The sequence below is a fragment of the Dasypus novemcinctus genome, chromosome 30 (assembly GCF_030445035.2).
Source record: "Dasypus novemcinctus isolate mDasNov1 chromosome 30, mDasNov1.1.hap2, whole genome shotgun sequence".
In the NCBI taxonomy this organism is placed as follows: Eukaryota; Metazoa; Chordata; class Mammalia; order Cingulata; family Dasypodidae; genus Dasypus; species Dasypus novemcinctus.
In genome coordinates, this window is record NC_080702.1 from 48,783,782 (window position 1) to 48,797,991 (window position 14,210).

At 36.0% G+C, this 14,210-nt stretch overlaps 1 pseudogene; it reads right to left on the reverse strand.

Moving 5' to 3' along the window:
- Positions 1–2,811: 2,811 nt before the first annotated feature.
- The window catches only part of LOC101413758 (vomeronasal type-2 receptor 116-like), a 64,140-nt pseudogene continuing 52,741 nt past the window's right edge, over positions 2,812–14,210 (reverse strand).

Sequence of the window (14,210 nt, forward strand, 5' to 3'; positions counted from 1 at the left end):
TTTTACATGCATGCAATAACTCTTTATGCAGATTTACTTCAAACAGTCTAACAAAAGAACAGCAGAGCAAGGCCCAATAAGGTTTTTCCCAATAATTCATATTTAACTTTATTAATGAATTTTTAAAAGTTAACAGGTAAAGAAAAAAATGCACTGTGAAAAAGGTCAATAAATATATTGTCCAAATCATTATAAAACTCTGAAAAATCTAGAAGTGAAAGAAATAGTTTTAATCTTAAAATGATTATGATAAAAACAGTATGCTACAAACACCATAAGTGATCATGAAAGCTTTGGCAAATTTCACACTTAAGACATGAGAAGTAGATGGAATCCCATGAGCAACTTTAAGATTACACATCGTATTAGTAATATAAACAGAAAAAGAAATAAGAGGGAAAAATAATTGGAAAGAAAAGAAATGTTTAAGTTGCGTACAAGCATATATGAACCAAGATGTAAGAGAAATAATACTTTTTGTATACAACATAAATAACCTTTGAAAATGTTGCAGAGGGAATAAAAACCTTTATATTAGCTGGAACAACTAAAAAGTTCCTTGGAATTAATATGAAGACACAATTTGTTATCCTTATATGTAAATATATAGGGAAAGTACATATATACACATTAATTATCAATGAATGGTGATGAGCAGAGGAGAGATGGAAAGAGATAGAAAAATTCCTGAAAGAGAAAACTTACTGTTGCAAAAATATGTTTTCCCTTAAATTTATCAATAGCTTCAATATATTTCCAATCCAAATCTAGCAATATTTTATTATAACTTTTAAAGTCATTTCCAATGGCCAAATGAAACAAACTAAGCAAAAATAGCCATAGGTTTCAACATCATTCCTGCTTACTTATGTCATTGTTTCCATTCCCATTTTCTGAAGGAGAAGACTGGAGAATGGATGCAGAAGGGCAAACAAATATCCAGCACAGTACTTAATTAAATTAGTGCTCTTCCTCCATCCTCTAGGTTGCATTTTTCTCATAAAGCATTATATATGTAAATTGGAAAAATTAACCACTAAGACTTTTTCAAAGAACCTCACTTCAAAAGGCAGTCATCAATTTGTTTGATCCACATAGCACTTAATACTAGATAACCAAGATAGGTGGAATTGTACCAAGGTTTAGGAGATTAAGTGAATTTTCAAAGAACAAGAGGGCCTTGGCTTATAAAATAGGTCCATTGAATTTATGCAAAATCTCAGAGAAACACATGTTGAAAAAGAATCTTTCAAGATGAACAATCTGAGTAAGACTGAAGGATCATAAACTTCATTATTATAACTGTATTTCCACTCGGCAGAAAGCTGCATCTCCAAAAAAGAATTTGATTTCCTTCCTTCCTTCCTTCCTTCCTTCCTTCCTTCCTTCCTTCCTTCCTTCCTTCCTTCCTTCCTTCCTTCCTTCCTTCCTTCCTTCCTTCCTCTCTCTCTTCCTATCTAATTTTCTCTTTCTTCCTTTCCTCCATTCTTTCATCCATTCTTTCCAACAAAATTTACATGCATGGCTTAAAAAAGAGCAAGAAAATTTAAACATGATATGTTGGAGAATGATTCAAAATGTTTGATCTACTTATAAGGCTGAAAATCAAATTTGATTCTGAGTTACTTGATATTAGTAAATATCTCAAATCTTAATTGTCAGAAAAGAAGAACATATTATTTTCTCATAAAAAAGATCAGATATTCTTAGACATCAAATTTAAAATAAACTCTTAAGGAGGACCCCTAATATTAAGTAAGACTCTGAACTGCAAAATAAACACAGTACATCATAAAACAACTAAAAATGTATTCACCAAATGCAATGAATGTGCCATGGTCATGGAAGTGGTTGGTGATGTGGGAGGAATGAGATGAGAGGGGTGGGAGTTATTTGGAAAACTCTTATTTTTTTTAAGGTAACATTTTAAAAAATAAAGACCAAAAAAAAAATAAAAAAGAAGCAACAAGAAAAAATAATAAGAAGTGTAAGGATTTTTCATGAATTTTTATTGAAATCAGAGTAAAATATTAAACACACTGCATTTCAGAAGATAATGATCAGCACATAAACTTCCAGCATGTCCTGTATGATCAGACCTGGACTCTAGAGAACGCAGAAAGGGGAAGAGAAATCCCTTCTCTTTTAGATCATCTTTCCAACAACTAGCATTTCTGACAGACAGGTTTTTGAGTGGCGTAGACATGTTGAGGATATTCTCTCCAACAAGTCCTGAAATGGTACAGTAAGGAGGGAAATGTACTATCAACTATAAAATAAAAGGTGTCATCGTGTTGTACATATTATGATGTTTGTTTAAGAGGGAAAAAGTCAAATAAAGACATTAGGAAGTCCAGAAAAAGGAGTTATTTATACATAGGAATTTATTATAATTAAAATATGGTCATGGCAATCTGGGAGAAAGTAAGGAATATTCCATAAATAGTATTGGATAATTATGATTACTATAAAGAGATGAAAAGGGAAATGTTGATAGTGTTTACCAGGTATATTAAAAAAACCGAAGTGCAAAATAAAATGGGAGAATATGTGTAAATTTGGTAATTTAACACACAACGAAGGCAGAATATCCATATTCATCACTGTATTTGAGGAAGCAAATTATGTAGTTTAGATTAAAAGTAATTTAGAAGGCTGAGAGATGTGTTTCTGAACACTGAAAAACTGTAGGAAATTCATGTGATAACTGAAGGAAAATTACATTCTATTTCTATCTAATACCTGAAAGCAAGCATTTGGTAGATTTTTATCAGGCCCTCTATTTGTTATAGGAAACATATGAGTTAAAAATTAAGAAGACTTATTACCCCTAGAATGTGTTTGATACCTTAAACCCTGGTGAGTGTTCCTATCTGGCTTTAAAAAAATAATATAGCACTTTGGGGCAAAGATGCAGCCTAGTAATCCAGCACTGGAAGCCAAGATGGAGAAGATCTCCACAGCTGCCATGACCTTCCCCTTGGTGCTGTGGTAGACAGGGAGGAAAGTGACCCAAACACTGCAGAACACCAACATGCTGAAGGTCAAGAACTTGGCTTCATTAAAGGTGTCAGGCAGGTTCCTGGCCATGAAAGCTACAATGAAGCTCCTGAGAGCCAAGCAGCCCAGGTATCTCAGGACACAGTAGAAGGCAGTGGCTGAGCCCTTATTGCACTCGATGATGATATAACCAGGCTCAGAGTGTGCATCTTTATCAATGAATGGGGGAGAGGTTCCCAGCCAGATGCCACAGAGTGCCATCTGGATCAGGGAGCAAATGGGAATAACAAAGTTAGGTGCTCCTGACACCAAATACTGCCTCATCCTTCTCCCTGGAGCAGTGACCTTGAATGCCAGAACCACAGTGATTGTTTTGGTCAGGATAGTGGACACAGCCACAGTAAACACAATTACAAATGTGATTTGTTGGAGGATGCAGATGGCTGTGTTAGGGCGACTGATGAAGAGTAAGGAACAGAGGAAGCACAGGGTGAGGGAAATGAGCAGGATGTAGCTCAGGATCCTGTTATTGGCCTTGACTATGGGAGTGTCTCTGTGCTTCACAAAGACCCCAAGAATAACAGCGGTGAGGAAAGAGAAGCAAAGAGCTGTGCAGACCAGAGCCATCCCCAAAGGATCTCCATAAGCCAGGAAGGTCACAGTTTTTTGAAGGCAGTGATTTCTCTCACTGTTTGCATACTGATGATCCGCACACTTCATACACTCGTCCATATCTGGTGAGAAAAGCAATGTGTCATCAGCTCAGGTTCAGTAATTTTAACTTATTTACAAGACCCCAAAAAAACCACATTGGGTAGTTTTAGCCATTGTTTCTCTGTGTGCATTGACTTCATATAACTGTGTGCTATAATCTGTATATTTTTCTTCTGTTAAGCAACCCATCTGAAGCCCCTTTCCTAAATTCAAATAATTACATCTCCCACATCTTCAAAAATGCTAACTTGTTGACATGTAACTTAGATTCCTTCTGCTTGGGTCCTTTGACCCAATACTATTTTTGTGAGATTCTTCTATGTCACAGTATGCAAATACATTTTCTTTTTACAAACACATCTAGTCTGCTAAACATTCATTTTCTCTTCACTCTGCACCCATTACCTAGTAAACTCTACTAAACTTTTGACTCTGGAGTTTTGATATTTCTAGAATTCTATTGTAAGTAATATAGTACAATCTCTTTCTTTTTGTAACTTCCATATTTCAAGTGTATAATATTTACGAGTTTCTTTCAAGTAACACCATACCTCAGAAATTCATTTTTTCCTTGTGGCCGAATCATATTCTCTGATGTGCAAGTTCCATATTTTATCAATTTAGCTATGATGGACACTTGGATTATTTCCACATGTTGGTGTTATGAATAATGCTGCTACACACATTGCACACAATTACTATTCTGTGAACCTCTTTTCACTTTTAATATAAACCTAGAAGTGCATTACCAGGTCATATGGTGATTGCATCATTAAATTTTTGAGGATGTGCTGTAATGCATTCCACAGGGGCTGAACTACACTACATTCTCATGAACAGGTCCCTAAGTTCCAATTTCTATGACTCCTCTCCACCACTTGTTATTTTGTATTTCTAAAATACAGTGATCATTTTAAAATTGTATAAACTATTCACTTATATTGCTGGATAGATTTCAATATAATAATACATCATATTTTATTTACACATTTTACTGGTGATAGAAGTTAAATGCTTATGGGTTTTAATTATTACCAATAATGCTGCTCTGAGCATCTTTGTACATCTAGTTCACATATGATGCTCCATTACTGGGTCATATGCTATATAAACATCTTTGTAAATAATGCCATCCTGTTTTATAAATGGTTACACCAGTTTAAACTCCAATAAACAATATTCATTCCAGTTGTAACTTTTTCTGTCAGAACCTTGACATGGAAGTTGTTTAATTTTTGCTATTATGGGGAATGTTTTTATCTTTTTGTTTTTTAAACAGATATTTCTTTTTTTGTTTTTTAAAGATTTATTTATTTATTTACTTCCCTCCCTCCCCCGGTTGTCTGTTCTCTGTGTCTAATTGCTGTGTCTGTTTCTTTGTCTGCTTCTGTTGTCATCAGTAGCACGGGAAGTGTGGGCGGTGCCATTCCTGGGCAGGCTGCACTTTCTTTCCCACTGGGCGGATCTCCTTACGGGGCGCACTCCTTGTGCGTGGGGCTCCCCTACGCGGGGACACCCCTGCATGGCACGGCACTCCTTGTGTGCATCAGCACTACGCATGGACCAGCTCCACAGGGGTCAAGGAGGCCCGGGGTTTGAACCGCGGACCTCCCATGTGGTAGACGAACGCCCTAACCACTGGGCCAAGTTCGTTTCCTGTTTTTAGCTTTTTCACCATGATTTTTGTTTGGAATTTCTTGGTGCCTAGTTAATCTGAACACTAGCTCATCTGTGCATTGCACATTTCAAAATGTTTTTCTGGGAAGAGCCTGTGAACAAGCCAGGCCATTTTTATTACCATATTTTGTGTCTATCTTCTGCTTTTGTAAAAGCATTATATATATGTCAGATATGATTTCTCACTGGCTAGATCTATTTTACATATTTTATCCTACTTTGGTTGTTCCCTTCTAATTCTAATTTGTTCTTATTTTTGTTGTTTAATTTTAAATAATGAATGAGTGCTGATTCTTATTAAATGTTTTCCTGAACTTTTTGAAATGATTGTTTCTACATTTCTGGGGGTTCATTTACTGAATTATTTTGCATAAAACAAACTTCATTACAATAACTTCTTTACGTAATATAGCTGGATTTGGATTGCAGCTTTTCTTTTTAGCAAATGTAAGTTTAGTCTCAAGAAAAAAAGTGATCTGTAAATTTTGTTTCTTGCAAAAATTTTATCAGAATTTGGTACCAATGTTAAGCTCTTCTCATAAAATTAAATGTGAAGTCTTTTTCACATTTTCCTAGTATCTGGAAAAGTTTGAGTAGAAAACTGTTCTTTTTTCCTTTACACTTTGTTTGGATTTCTCAGGAAAGCCATAGGTTTATAAAAATTTTTTGAGAAGATATCTCATTTTAAACTATGGTTTAATATCCTAACAAGATATGAATGTTTTCAGATTATCCTTTATTACTGGGACGTATAAGGTAATATTTATTTTTTTTGGAATTTGGGAATTTCATTTCAATTTTCACATAAACTGGAATGAATTTATTTCTACTATCCATTTCTGATTTTAAAACTTCTGTACATATTTCCCAATTTCAAATCATTTATTATGTAATATTTCTTAATTCATTATTCTACTAATTTATTAGTTTTGACTTTCATTAGACTTAGCTTTGAGTTTTTATCCTTTCATATTTGTCTTTCATTACATTTTATTTTCATACTTATAATATTCCAACTTTTATTTTATATTTACTGTTCTTATTTTAATTTGTGATACTTATAACTTCAGATTTTTACATTAAAATATGCATACTAATAGTACACACATACATATATAAAATTTAGGATGATATATTATATTCAGAGTATATCTTTAGTTGCATTACCTGAAACTTGAAATGTGGAAATTCCAGTTTTATACATTTTATAAATCTTATTGTGCTATTTACTTGAAACCATCATTTATTTGTGTATTTCTTTAATTTTTTATTTTTATATTAAAATATCTTTTTAAGGTACATATATCTCAATAAAATGGTACATTAAAAAATATAAAAGGCTCCCACATATCCAACACCTCCCCCAATACTCCCACAACAGCATAATTTTTCATCATTGTGCAATATTCATTGCATTTGGTGAGTACATTTTGGAGCACTGCTGCACTGCATGGATTATAGTTTACATTGTAGTTTACACTCTCCCCCAGTCCATTCAGTTGGTTATGGCAGGATATATAATGTCAAGCATATGCCCCTCTAATATCATTATGGACTACTCCAAGTCCTGAAAATGTCACCACCTCTCATCTCTTCTTCCCCTTCCCTGTCCTCAGGAACTACCATGGCCACTTTTCCCAAATCAATGCTACAGTTTCCTCCATTACTAGATGCAATAATTCTATAGTAGAATACTAATAAATTCACTCTAATCCATATTTTATTCCTTCAACCTGAGGACCGTGGGCTGGTGATGTCCACTCTGCCGCTATCTTGAGAGGGGGTTTAGATCCCATATGGTTGATGGATGTAATTCTCATGCTTGGAGTTGGAGGCACTCTCAGTTCCCTGGTGCAGTGGTTGACCATCTTCACCTCCCTGTTAGCTGACATATGCAAGTCCAACAAACCAGAGAGTAGGTACTGCAACTCTGCTGAGGCTCAGAGCCCAGCATGTACATAAATAGTCCAGAGATTAAAGTCCTCTGGATAAACACCAAATCTAGGCCAACTATAGGTTCAGTAAAAGTGAACAGAAGAGGCATGTGTAGAAAGTTCATATCTGAGTACAACTCCTTCGTACACAGGAACACAAATTCCAAAGTATGGCCCACTGACAAGGCGCTGGACTCCAGAGCCAATTTCCATGATCATAGAACCTGTGTTCTCTGTAGTTCTCAGGAGCACCTGTAACTGGGATTGTATCTGCTTGTGCTGTCTCTGGAATCCTAATGATGTGGGTATTAGGATGACACATCTGATGACCTCCTGACACTTTTTAATTTTATTTATTTAATTAATTAATTTATTTATTTTTATTTTTCTAAAGACAAAGTTTTACTTTAAGTCATAAGTAGTGAGCTTTCAAGACACAAGGGACATTCGCTTCAACTCAAGAAGGACACGAAGAACCTTCTCTGGGATGCAGGCCAGGAAAAGGGTGGAGGGTGAGGAGAGTGGAGAACACCAGCTGAGCAGCCTCAAGGCTCCACGTGTGTGCAGCTCTTGGCAGTTCTGGGGAATCACAGGGTCTGGGTAAGAGCGGCTTCCTTCAGTGATGGGTTTGTCTCTTTTCACAAACTCTTTTTCTGGATTCCTGCCAATAATCCTCAACAAGCCTGACTCAGTTCACTGTTCTCCGGATAGTGTAGGAAAGAGAGTCGAGAGGCCAGAATTGGAACCTTCTCTGTGACTCCAAAGGGCAGTGTGTCTTGACTCCCAGTTTCATACTCCATGAAATTAAAGGTCAGCCTGCAAGACTGCTAAGGACCTTTTTTTTTTTTTTATTGTTCTCTACCTTTTGCCTTTTTTTAAAAAAATTTTTTATTCATTTTTTAAAAATATTACATTAAAAAAATACGAGGTCCCATTCAACCCCACTGCCCCACCCCACCACTACCCCCACAGCAACACTCTCTCCCATCATCATTACTAACACTTTCTTAATGACTCTTAGCCATATATACTCATTTGTCTTTTCCATTCCCCCTTTTATTCAAGGCATTTTTCTAGTTGCATCACCAGTTTGTGATTGGTGGTAATCCGTCTGTGCCACAGAGGCTCATCCCCAGTAGTCTTGTCCCATGGTGGGGTGAAGGTAATGAATTTACATGCTGAGTTTCGCTTAGATAGTGGCCACATGTGAACAATTTGGAGGCTCTCAGGAGGTAAATCTTGGGCACCTTGCATCTCTAGGACTAGTTCAAATTTCAGGCACACAGACCCATAAGAATAGTCATCAGTTCTTTGTCCAGAAGCCTCTCCTGTTACTTTTACCAGAACTGTAGTTGGTGTTGGAATTTAAGGTACACCCAGAGGACCTGAATCTCTGGACTGATCATGTGATAGCCGGGCCCCAAGCCACAACAGACTGGCAACTCCTACACTCTGGTTTATTGGACTTACCCCACTCAGCTAACCAGGAGGTGAAGAAGGTCAACCACCACACCATGGAGCCAAGAGTGCGTATGACTGAAAGCAGGAAAATTGCATCCAGCATCAAAATGGGGAATCTAAGCCCCCTCTTGATATAGATGTCGAGTGGACACAACCATTCTAAGGTCCACAAGATGGAGGAATAGAGTATGATTTAGCGTGGACTTACTGATAATCTATTTATGAAATATTGTGATTAGTAATCAACAAAATATGGCATTGGTGTGGAGAAAGTGGCATGGTGGCTGCTGGGGGTTGGGAGTGGGAGGAAGAGATATGATGTGGGGGCATTTTCAGGGTTGGAGTTGTCCTGGCTGGTGCTGCAGGGACAGTTACCAGACATTGTATGTCCTCCCATGGCCCCCTGGGTGGGCAGTGGGAGAGTGTGGGCTATGGTGTGGACCATTGACCATGAGGTGCAGTGGTGCTCAGAGATGTATTCACCAAATGCAATGAATGTCTCACGATGATGGAGGAGGTTGTTGTTATGGGGAGAGGAGTGGGGTAAGGAGGGTGGGGGGTATATGGGGACCTGATATTTTTTGAATGTAATATTAAAAAATAAAGACAAAAAAGTAACTTTTTATTATTTATATATCCTTAAAAAATAAAGAAGAATGAAAATATAAAATTATACCACATCAAGTGGTAAAAAAATGCTGTGTTGATTTTTCTTGGGATGTCATTGAGTTTGTCGATAAGTTTGGGTAGTATAGACATCTTAATAATGTGACCGAGCATGTAGGGTATCTTGGAGAATGATCCATGTGCACTTAAGAATAATATAAATCCTGCTGTATTTGGGTGTAATGCTCTGTATATGTCTATTAGGTCCAAGTCCTTTAATATATTGTTCAAACTCTTTGTTTCTTTACTGATTTTCTGTTGAGTTATTCTGTCCAATGGTGATAGTGGTATATTAAAGCTTGACTATAACTGTAGAGACATCCATTCTTTCACTTAGGGTTTCCAGTGTTTTGTCTCATATATATGAAGGTGCTCTCATTATGGGCATAAATGTTTATGATTGTTATTTCTTCTTGAAAGATTATCCCTTTCACTAGTATGTAGTGTCCTTGTTTGTCTTTCATGGTAGTTTTGCATTAAAATCTATTTTGTCCGATGTTAATATGGCCCGTTTTTGGTTATTGTTTACCTGTAAGATTGTTTTCCAGCCTTTCATTTTAATGTCCTTGAATCCCTGGGTCTAAGATGTGTTTCTTGTAGACAGCTTATAGATATGTCTTATTTCTTTACACATTTTTCCAATCTGTGTCTCTTAACTGATGAGTTTAATCCCTTGACATTCATTGTTATAACTTTCAGGGAATTATTTTATTAGACATATTTTCTTTGGATTTGTCTTTGTGATATGTTTGGGTTCTTTTTTTCCCCTCTTTTTCTCTTCTTAGTTGTTCTACCAGTCTCCTTCAACTCTCTCTCTCACGTGTTTTTTTTCTATCCTCGTTGAGAATCCCTTTTGGTATCTCTTGAAGGACAGTCTTCTTGTTGGCATACTCTCTTAGTTTCTGTTTATCTGTGAATATTTTGACTGTCCATCATTTTTGAAAGCTAGCTTGGTGGATAGAGTATTCTTGGTTGGAAATTTTTTCCTTTTACTGCCTTGTGGATGACATACGACTCCCTTCTTGCCTCCATGTTTTCAGAAGAAAAATCAGCACTTAATCATATGGAGCCTCCCTTGTATGTGATGGTTCTTTTTCTGTCACTGTTTTCAGTATTTTCTCTTTGTCTTGAGCATTGGATAATTTGACAAGAATATGTCTTGGTGTACACATTTGGGGATTTAAGTTGTTTGGGGCATGTTGCGCTTCCTGGATATGTTTATCCATCTCCCTCAATAGGTTTGTGATGCTTTTAGCCATTTTTTCCTCCTACACCCCTTCTGTCCCCTTTCCATTCTCTTCTCATTCTGGGATGCATGTTTGAGTATCTTGCATTGTAATATAGGTCCCTATGTCCCCGCTGTATTTTTTTTCTCTCTTTTACCAATAATTCTACTATTTGTTTGATTTCAGATGTACTGTCTTCCTCATCACTAATTCTTTCCTCTGCCTCTTCAAAACTGCTGTTGTTTGCTGATTGTGTATTTTTGATTTCTTGGATGGTACTGTTCATCACCATCATATCTGTTATCTTTTTTACATATGTTTAAAATTTGTTCTCTATGATCCCCAAGTGTTTTCTTAACATCCTTAATCTCTTCCTTCTCTTCATTAAGTTGATCCATGTTATAATGTTTTGAGAGTTTAATTGGTTGTTCAATGTTCTGATTCTCTTCCTGGTTTTTAGCTTGTTCATTGGATTTGTTCATGTTTTCCTGATTTGGGGTATGGTGTGCAGACACCTGCTCCATTGTAAATTCCCAGACTGCCCCCTCAGGGAGGATTCTGTTCCCACTCAGCCAGGTTTTTACAAGAGAGATGACAAAGGTGTACTCAGTCAGACACCATCTTGCCCCACTTCCTCAATAGTGTATTTCTTAATTTCCATATGTTTAGGAAATGAATTTGTGGTTAGACTATTCCTTTATATGTGCACATGCAACATTTATTCAAACTTACCATATAAAAAATGTGTACATGAACCTTTTTTCCACATTGACTAAATTCCGTGTTATTTCATCAGTTCAACAGGTCTCAAATAACTGAAATAATAGTAAGCATTTCAGGAAATTCAACTACATACTAATTATCAAAAGAAACTTAGAAATTTCCAACCAAAGAAATGATTCTAGAATTTAATATATGAATATTTATAATTTAATCATGTTAATTATATTATGTAAAGACTATTTAGCACTTTTCTACATCATGTCTCAGACAACATACCGAATATTCTGTGAGATCCTGTCACATAGAAACTGTTCTAGTACTCTGAAATTCTGAATATTATGTGCAGTGATTATTTCCTTTTATTTTATTTTATTTTTTATATATAATAATTTGGCCAAGATTTTATCACATCCTCCCCTCTTCTTACAGAATACTAATGTGACTTCCTCTATGAGGAATTCCATCACACCCTCCTCCCAAGGAATGCACTGGTCCCTAGGACCCTGTTCAAATATTTATAGCATATTTTAAGCATGGAAAAAAATAGTCTATGTTTATCTCCCCAATTACCTGTGAACTAGAGGAGAGCAGGAACTGAAATTCCTCATTAAGACTTTGTTACTTCATTCTCATGTTGGACGCAATAGAAATAAACATTCCCTAAATCATTTCCAAACTTCCTGAACATCTGCTCTGTGTCATGAACAGTTTTAGACACAGAAATAGAGTAAGGTTAAAACACATTACTTAATTATAATCTAAACATTCTTTCAATCAAGATGGAAAGCAGGTACTTGTAATAACATGTGTTAAATTCCAAGAGAGGCATGAAAGGTACATTAATTTGGTACGGTCAACAAAAGTCTTCCCAGGAACTATTTGGCCTTCAGTGTGTCTCAACAATGACTCAAGTAAATTACTGAAGGGCATAGAAAAGGTGTTATATCAAAGGGAAATATTTTTATTATAAAAATGAAATTCCTAAACAAAGGAAAGAAGAAATTTGTTTCTGTAGTTTTCCTCCAGATTCTTTCCAATACCTTGTGTGGTCAGGGGATATAAAGGAGAAGTGGAGACATTTTTGAGGGCAAAACTTACCTGTGTCATTGGAAATCTCATTCTCTGGGCAGGAGGTGCAAAGAAAGCAACATGCTGCTTTTCCTTCTCGAAAGGTTTTCCTGAACCCAGGCAAACACTTCTTACTACACACAGAGTGGGGAGTCTGGGAAGAAAACCAGATACATGTTCTTAACAGCTGTGTATTTACTTCTCCAACCATTAGATGGTTTGGGGTATTGGGTATCAACAATTTTAAATTTTAAATGCCTAAATCTAATTTATTTATACGATGTCAGGCTCATTTTATGATATGAAATAAAATAATTTAGAAATGTATCTTTAAATAAATGTTTTCTTTTCCCATCCTGTGGACAGTATGTGAGAAAAATTTTCTTGTGTAAAGGTAAGTGGTTGAACTAATAATGTGAGCATTTACTTAGCAGGAAGGAGGAAGACAACTGCTGTGAAGGTTAGGTCAATGTGTTAACACAGCCAGTGTTTGATCAAGTAAACATTGGGCTAATTGTAATAAAGGACACTTATGGACTTTAGTCATCAGTGAATTGACTGCATAGATGACTGATTACATGTACAATCAACCAGGGAGATTGCTGTCAGCAATGGATAAGGTTTTATCCAATCAATTCAGTGCCTTAAAATAGAAAGTGATTTCAGCATTTGGAGAGAAATTCCCTGTTCTTTGAATAGCCAATTTCTCCTGTAAACTCCATCAAGGACTTTCATGGGACCTTTACTGGAATACCTGTTTGCAGACTGCCTGCAGAATCTGGACATGTACATCCCTTGGTCCCATAAGAGAACTATATTAACTCATTTACTATTTACAGATATCTCATGTTGATTATCTTTCTTTAGAGAACCTGCACTAATAAAATATCCATTGCAAGATTTTGTTACTTTTATGTAATATTAAGTATTGTAATTGTGGCCTACCTACCTCTGAAAATCCTGTGGCCCATTCTATCATCTCCTCAGAAAGAGACAATTGCTGATCACGTGGCACATCTGAGTTAAAATGTCCTACTTTAACTTTATCTCCAAAACCTTCTGGAAAATTCCAAAAGTTGAGAATGTCATACCTAGCTTCAAATTTCCTTTCCTTATCCAAAGTCACTGGATCACCAGCAGAATTGTTAAATTGGATGTTCTTCAGAAATGGATGCAGCTAAAAGAGACACACCTGTGAGGAATTGTGCCCACTGAATAAGGACAGATCACTAAGGTGGTAACGTCTCTCATCCTCTGTCATCCCTGCTTCCTAAGGCAACTTTATCATTAACATTCAATTAAGTAAAAAAAAAAAAAAGAAACCATAAGGTGGACTAAAATGTTACAGCATTTACAAAATATTTTCAGAGAAAATTCCAAATACAATGAAATCAAAACAATCTGTGTGTGATATGAACAAACCTTAATAGAAGAATCAAATCTCAGCACCCTCAATTACTAACTGAATTCTCCACAAGTAAGGTCAGCAATACCTAAAGAGGTTGCAGAATTAAATGATATAATTTATGTACAGTATCTTACAGAGTGCCTAAAACTAATTCAAAAACAAATTTGTCCCTGTTGTCATGTAAATGTTTAATGGAGAAGTCTAGGCATTTTATATTAAAAATATTAGCAGGGCAGAATGTTGAGGGCCTTAGTAACATGAAACATTTGCATTGATTAATAACTCCTTCAATACCTGCTATCAGCACCTTCCTGTTCATGACCATTTCTACCT